The sequence below is a fragment of the Delphinus delphis genome, chromosome 5, assembly GCF_949987515.2.
Source record: "Delphinus delphis chromosome 5, mDelDel1.2, whole genome shotgun sequence".
NCBI classification, from domain to species: domain Eukaryota; kingdom Metazoa; phylum Chordata; class Mammalia; order Artiodactyla; family Delphinidae; genus Delphinus; species Delphinus delphis.
The window spans coordinates 138,267,932-138,275,445 of record NC_082687.1 but is presented as its reverse complement, the minus strand read 5'-3'; the positions used below and the strand labels follow the sequence as shown (position 1 = coordinate 138,275,445).

Below are 7,514 nucleotides of genomic sequence, written 5' to 3'. Positions count from 1 at the left end.
CAGGGCGGCAGGGGCTCAGAGGCCGTGGTTAGCACTCCTGGCAGGAGAGAAGGGTGGGCCTTCGTCCGAGCACAGTGGCGGCTGAGACCGGACCTCTGGGGTGTCTCCAGGAGGTGAGGCTGGCGGTCAGGGTACTGGCCCTTGGAAGGGGCCCTGCCTCGCCCTCCAGCCTTCCATCCTGGGGGCCGGCTGGGGTCCTGACCCAGGCCCACTGGCCCCCGCATCAGACCCGCCCTGCCGGCCCAGCTCAGGGGGCAGCTCTGAGGCCGGGCGTCTGCGTGGGCTTGTTTCAGACGAGATGGTTCATTAAACGGGTAAGGGCAGGCAAACTCTCCTCACCCGTGGGAGGGGTCACTGGGGCTGGGAGAGACCTTAGGGACCCTGTGGTCCACAGTTCCCCCACTTGAGTCTCCAGGCGCTGAGCTTTGTGCAGGTGGTGAGAAGGGGTCAGATGGGAAAGAGCCACCTGCCACCTGTGTGCTCACTCTTGGCCTGGGGGCAGGGGCATTGACGAGGGGTCTCCACGCTGACCAGGCCCTGCAGTGGGCCCTGAGGCCAGACAAATGCATGACAGGGATGGGGTGGTGGCTGTTTTAGGTGGAAAAGGGAGTGGCATTGGGAAGAAACCCGAAGGAGGTGAGAATGTAAGCCTCCTGGGCATTCCTGGGGTTGGGTGTTGGGGGAGACATCAGGGATGTGGCCCGAGCGCCAGGCCAGGGCCTCCATGCAGTTTCTGGGCCTGGTGAGGCCTGTCCTATACAGGTTTTAGAGCCGAGCCAAGCCACCTGTCACCAGGACTGGCAGGGAAGAGTCCCCCTGCAGCCACCTGGAAGAACTGGAGTCCCCGCATAGCTGGTGCAGGGAGCAGGGCCAGCGATAGACGGGGGCGGGGGGCACGGCGATGTGGGCGCCCAGGCCGCTTCCACGGGCATCCACACCGCCATCCTTTAATCCCCTCCAAGAGTCAAGCGATGCTGGCCAGGTTCCCCAAGGACAAGTGGCTCTGTGATCCAGGACGGAGCAGGACACAGACACCTGGGGGCACCTGGGGGGGGGAGGGGAGCTGGGTCTTCTGCTGTAGCCCATCTGGACCCGTGATGACCACCTCAAGTCACCAAGGTCACCTTTGTGTTTGTCAGAAGCCTCCGGACTGATTAAGTTGTATCCCCCTGCCGCTCAGCCCTTATCTGCATATTTACTGAAGGTTTCCAGTGGATCAAGAGAGGTAGTCTGTGCCCCATTAATGTCTCTCATTGGATTTAATGATTTCCCATAAAACTGAAAAGCATCTCAGAACCGTCCTGCAACCGGGGACAAAGTTGTGGGGATGCAGTTACAGACCAGAGGTCCTTGCCAGCTCTTGCTGGCTCCTGCCGCTGTGGCTGTCCCATCAGGAGGGCTTGGCCCACACTAGCGCCCTTTGTCAGGCCCTGCATGGATTAGCCCGAGGGAGGGAAGGTGCTAGAACCGACCTTTTCAGATCGGGAGGCTGAGGTGCAGAGCAAAGGGACTCGTCCCACCCCGGTGCTCACCCTCCCTCTGCCGGAGCCTTGTCAGGAGTGAGGACGAGCCCCCCCCAGCCCGTGACCCCTCCCAGAGCGGCCAGAGCAGCAGAAGGGGCACACAGCGTGCGCAGCGGCTCTTGACCTCTGCTGGGGGTGGGAGGTGCGGGGGCACCCTCCAGGAGGCGGAGCCAGAGCTGCCTTAAAGCCAGCAGCGCTTTCACGCTTTCACCAGGAGCCACAGGGCTGGGCACTGGGCACACGGGCGGACGAGGGCAGATGCTCACTCTACGCTGTGCCCTACGTAGGGGCCATGAGGCCCGGGACCTGCCACCGGCCGGAGACACCCACGCACAAAAGGTAGTAACCGGCGCCCAGCCGCGATGCACTGTGGAGCGAGCTAAGGAATACAAGGGCGGGTGGGCTGGTGGGAGAGCTCCTAATCTGGGCTAGGAAGGGCCTGGAGGAGGGGATGTCCCTTGGGGGTTTAAAGCCCAGTGGAAGTGAGAGGAGGAGCAGGCAAAAGTCAGGAGGTGAGCCCTGGAAGGAGTCTCCAGGAGGCCCCTCTCGGCCCCAAAGCCTGAGGGGACATTTCCACCCTCCACCCAGGGCCCCGCCCCGTCCCTCCCTGGCCTTCCGGGCCCAGGGTGCCCTTCGCTGACGCCCGGCACTCAGACTGGGCTGAGGAGAGAGCCTTTCAGACAAGCCTCTCTGGGTCCCCAGGGGCCTGGATGGCTTTCTGATGGGAGGGCAGGAGTGGAACCCCTCTTTTGACCCAGGGGCTAACCTCCAGTAGCGAGAGCCTACCCTGGGCTGCCCTGGCCTGCCGTCCACCAGTGTCCGCCTCTGGGTGCGGCCATCCTGTTTCCAGAGAGTCCTGGGTCCAGTCCTTCCCTTCAGGCTCAGCTCCCACTTCTCAGATAAGAAAACCGAGACCCAGGGAGGTTGTGACATTTGTGCCAGAGATGGGTCTGGAAACCGGCCACTCAGAGCTGGGGTCCAGGTCCTCCTCCGGCCCAGCACCAGCCTTGACAGCCACCGGGGTAGTCTGGACCGAGGGGCTCAGCAAGTCAGGCAGCCCAACTCCGGGGTGCCGCTCATGCACCTGAGCCGCCTGGCGGCCCTGGGGCCTCCCTCCTTCCAGAGGGGTCTGCCGGTGCCCAGGCCCCGAGGTGCTCTGGGCTTCGCGTCGGGAGAAGGGCAAGCCAGCAGCCACTGCGAGGAGGCCGCGTGGGGTGGCTGAGTGTCCCTGTGGGGCGGGGGAGCTGCCCCCTGGCTGGGCCGTCGGGAAGCCCCAGGGGAGCAGCTGATGGTCAGGGTGGAGCCGGTCATCGGGCCAGGGCAGCAGGAGGCCAGCACGGGGGCTCTGAGGAGGTCCAAGCAGAGACCACGGGCCACGGCTGGGCGCTGGGGGCGGCGGTGGGACAGCCCAGCCCCAAGTCAGGGGTGGGCTTCTCACCTCTTCACGAGGTGAGACAGACAGACAGAGACCAGAAAGGGGGTTACTGGCTGTCTAGGGCTGGGGGCCGGGGAACAGCGGAGGCGTGCAGGGTTCTTTGTGGATGTGAAACGTTGACTGTGGTGAGGAACACGCAACTCAGTGGCCCTAAAAGCCACTGAGTTGTGCACTTTGTGAATTGCACAGTATGTGAACCGTTCTCAACAATGCTGCTTAAAAGAGAGAAATCGGGACGTAGGCAGCCTCCCCAGGGGGCTCGTCAGGGCCAGAGGCACACCCTCCCCCAGCCGGACCAGAAACGCTCCTTTCCTGGACTTTAGAAGCAGCTGACGGACCCTGGGGACAGCGCCCAGACCCCACGGGAGCTCAGTCCTGCCCGTTTCCCTACTTGGAGTCCCTCTGGCATCTCTGATCCCAGATCCTCCATCCCTTTCTCTTCCTTTCCTCCCAGTTGCAGAGCCGGGACCACCGTGCTATCCCTGGAGTGGTCCACGGTCTGCATGTGGTTGCTGCGGCCTGTGGGCAAAGCCCAGCGCTGGCTCCTTCCTCTGGGTTTCCTGCCGACCGGCAGTCAGTCCCAGGGCCTCAGTCAGACTCAGCTTCGGTAACTTTGACCAAACTACAGGTGGTGCTGGGCAAGGCTGGGGCGGCTCAAATGCCTGGCTGTGTCACTTGGAAGTCTGAGTGGCCGTCCCAGGGGAGACACTCCACTGCCTTCTCTGTCACTGATCTTCAGAGTCCTCGTGCAGACACCGTCCAGTGTGGGCCCTGCAGGGTGCAGCTTGGTCCGGTGGCCGCCGGAGAGACGCTGGGATCATCCGCTCCCGCCACCGGCTCTCACGAGTGAGGTGGCTCCCACCAGCCTCCAGAAGTGGCCCGTTTCTCTTTTTCCAAGGTATCATTCTGAACTCGTGAACTTAAACATTTTGATGGGTTTTAATCCATGGCGTTTCTTATCCCCATTGAAGATCAGGTTGTCGCAGTCTTGGCCAGTGAGGGGGTCTCTCCAGGCCACTGCCAGCTGCTTTGGACATGACGCTACTGGACCTCAACGCAGGGCCCCCGGCCTGATGCCGTGCCCAGGCTCACGGTGGACACTCCTGCCCCATGCCTCGGACAGGCCGCTTCTCCAAGAGGCCCTCATCATGAGAAATGCTATTTCAAGACGACGATGTGGGGCTTCCCTGGTGGCGCAGTGGTTGAGAGTCCGCCTGCCGATGCAGGGGACACGGGTTCGTGCCCCGGTCCGGGAGGATCCCACATGCCACGGAGCGGCTGGGCCCGTGAGCCATGGCCGCTGAGCCTGCGCGTCCGGAGCCTGTGCTCCGCAACGGGAGAGGCCACAACAGTGAGAGGGCCGCGTACCACAAAAAAAAAAAAAAAAAAACCACGACATGGGGGCAAGGGATGGGCACTGCCAGGTTGCTCACTGTTTCTAGACCTTCAGCACAGAGCTAGAGGGAGATAAGGATATAGATATCGGTTAATATAGGTGACGTATAGATACACAATACATACATAGGATCTCTGGCAACCACTGATCTGCTCCATTTCTGTAACTGTCTCTCCCCCAACGTTACACAGGAGGAAGCACATAGAACACAGCCTTTTAGGTTGACTGTTTCCGCTCAGCCTGACCCTCTGGAGACGTGCTCGGGGCTGCTTGTCCTAACAGTCCGTGCCTTTGTGATGTGGAGTATTGGGTGCTGGGGCCGCCGAGGGTTTACCCTCACCCGACAAAGAACGCCGGGTCCTTACGGGCATGGCTGTTACAGGTGCGATGGTGCCCTCGGGGCTCCCCGTGCGGCCCAAGACCCAGAGCTGTTCCGGAAGATCTTCTCTACTTTCGACGTGTGCATTCTTCTTCAGCCCAGAGGACCACACAGGAGACACGCCGTCTGGAAGATCCATCCCACAATTACTCATTCAGTTTTCCCAACAATATGATCGCTAAAAACATGAAGTGTTTTTGCACCTCTGCCCTCTCTCCCTACCCTCCTCCAGGCTGCTGCATGCCCCACTCTCCCATCGCAGCCTTGCCGGCCCGGGCCCCGAAGTAGCTGTACGTGTGACACTGTCCTTGGTGCCCACGCTGACGCGTCTGATCACATCAGCTGCAGAAGATCATTTTCCCATAGATTCTCGGGAAGGGCTCACAGGAACAAGATCTCTGAATTCTGACTTCTCCCACATGGATGACAACTTTTCTGTGCCCTTTGTACTTGCAAGTGAGTTTTTTGGATATAAAATCCTTGGTGTACACTTTCTTTCTTCAAATATCTGAAACATGTTACTCCATTGTCTTCTGGAATAAAGTATTGTTGTCAAAAAGTATGATAGTCTAAAATCAAAAAATAGAATTTTTTTAAAAAAAAAAAAATATAAAAAAATAAAAAAGTATGATAGTCTAATATTCTTTCCTATATAAGTAATGTGCTTTTTTCAAGATGCCCAAAGGATTTTTTTTTCTTTTCTCTTTAAAGTCCAGTAACTTTTCTAGAATGTGTCTGTGTTGGTCATTCTGAGCCAATATATCCAGGAACATGGTGTGCCCTTTCAACATGTAATTTTGCCTCTTTTGTATTCCAGGAAAATTGTCACGAATGATCATCTCCCCCAGGATAAAGTCTTGCAAAACTCCAGTGCACTGTCAGAACCAGTGAGCGCCCGTCCACACTGGGGGTGGCCCGGGGTTTGCTTGGCCACTGCCTGTAGAAGGACACGTGGACTGTTCTCGTCTGGGGCTGTTAGACACTCGACCGTTAGGAACATTCACACCCAGGTTTCTAGTGAACATGCGTTTTCAGTTCTGGGATAAATGCCCAGGAGCACAGTTACCGGCTCGGGTGGTAACTGTCCGAGTACCTTCCAGAGGGGCTGCGCCACCTCCCCGCCCGGTGTTCACCAGCCCTCGCTGTGTCCCCGCGCTGACGTCAGCACTGGTGGCTGGTTCTCAGCCACGTTTCCCTAACGAGCAGTCTCGCTGGACACCTTCTCACACATCCTCTGCCCGTGTCCTCTCCGTGACTTGCCTCCCTCCTCACGCCCCCTGCTCCTCCTCTAGCTGGACTGCTTTCCACTGTGACTTTGGGGAGTTCTCCTTTATCCCAGGCGAACCCCTGTCAGATACGTCCCCCGAGCCCACCGCCTGTCCTTCCGCCCTCTCAGCAGGGCCTTGCCCAGAGCAAGTCTTTGATTGTGATGAGGTCTTGTTTAACCATTTTCCCTTTTGCGGCGCATGCTTCTGGTGTCCAGTCTAAGCACTGCCTCGCCCTAGAGCCCAGTTTTCTACAAGTTTTATACTTTTGCACTTTACACTTAAGTCTGCGGTCCGTTTTAAGTTAACTTTCATGTAACAGGAGACCGGTGCCGGCAGACGTCCAGCTGCCCAGCAGGGCCTCTCACGGCATGTCCCCAGGTGGCTCCAATGGCCCCTGTGCTTGAGGGTGGGCTGGCACCATAGCCCAAGACGGGACCCCCACCATGCTGTGTCTGCTGGTACTCTCATCTGCTCTGGTGAAGCAAGCCCACCTGGCAAGGAGTGGGGGCGACCTCTGGCCCATGGGGCACACGCTGACCACAGCAGTGGACATGGCTCCTCCCTGGTCGAGCCTTCAGATGACACCCCAGCCCCAGCCGATGCCCTCTTTTTTTTAATATTTTATTTATTTATTTGGCTGCGCCGGGTCTTCTATATGGCACGTGGGATCTTTAGTTGTGGCAGGTGGGATCTAGTCCCCTGACCAGGGATCGAAGCCGGGCCCCCTGCACTGGGCGCGTGGAGACTTAACCACTGGACCACCAGGGAAGTCCCCCCCCGCCGACACCTTGACTGCAGCCCCTTGAATGCAAGGACCCGACCGAGCCACAGAAGCTGGGGGATAAGTACCGTCTTGTAAGCCACAAGTTTCGGGTGACCTGTTCCACAGCAGCAGGTAACCAACACGGCTCGCGCCACCTGCCCGCATCGGTGGCAAGGCCCCACTTGGCACTCCCGCCCAGGGAAGGGAAGGGGCTTCCTCTGCCTTCTTCCTAAGGAGCACAGCAAGTGCACCGATGGCCACCACACCTGGAAAGCCCCTCAAGATCGCACACGCCACATGCCCCTCGCATGGCTTGGCATTCACGCAGGGGAGCGGCAAGCACTGGACTGGCTCCAGGGCCCCTCCCTGGGCAGCCTGACCATCTCTAGGCCTCCGGGAAGCAGCTTCGATGCCCGTGTGCAGTGGGCGCCCACGTCCTAAGTGCCTGAGGCCCATCCCTGCCCTCCCGTCAGTGAAGGCGTTAATGGACGTGTGGGTTTTGTCGGCACCTTAAACGGGGCCTTCGGCAACCTCGACTGCTGCCGTCGCCAGCATCATTAGCTCGCGGCATTCAGTCTCTCCTCTAACCCTCAGAGCCAGCCTAGGAGGTGCTGCCACTACCCAGGTCTCATCCACGGGACATGAAGGCCCCGTCACACAGCCGGGGGAGGCAGAGCTGGCACCGCAGGGCAGGGCCGCATCCCACATGCCACACGTTGAATGCGCCTGCGCTGTGCCAGGCGACAGGCT

The 7,514-nt window shown here is 59.4% G+C and overlaps 1 long non-coding RNA gene across 1 annotated transcript; it reads left to right on the top strand.

Annotated features, from left to right (window-relative positions):
- The first annotated feature begins 93 nt into the window (after nt 1-93).
- Nucleotides 94-5,578, top strand: LOC132426220 (uncharacterized). The gene is made up of 3 exons (XR_009519643.1): nt 94-113; nt 1,738-1,862; nt 3,698-5,578. It is a non-coding gene; the product is annotated as an uncharacterized lncRNA (long non-coding RNA).
- The last annotated feature ends 1,936 nt before the right edge of the window (nt 5,579-7,514 follow it).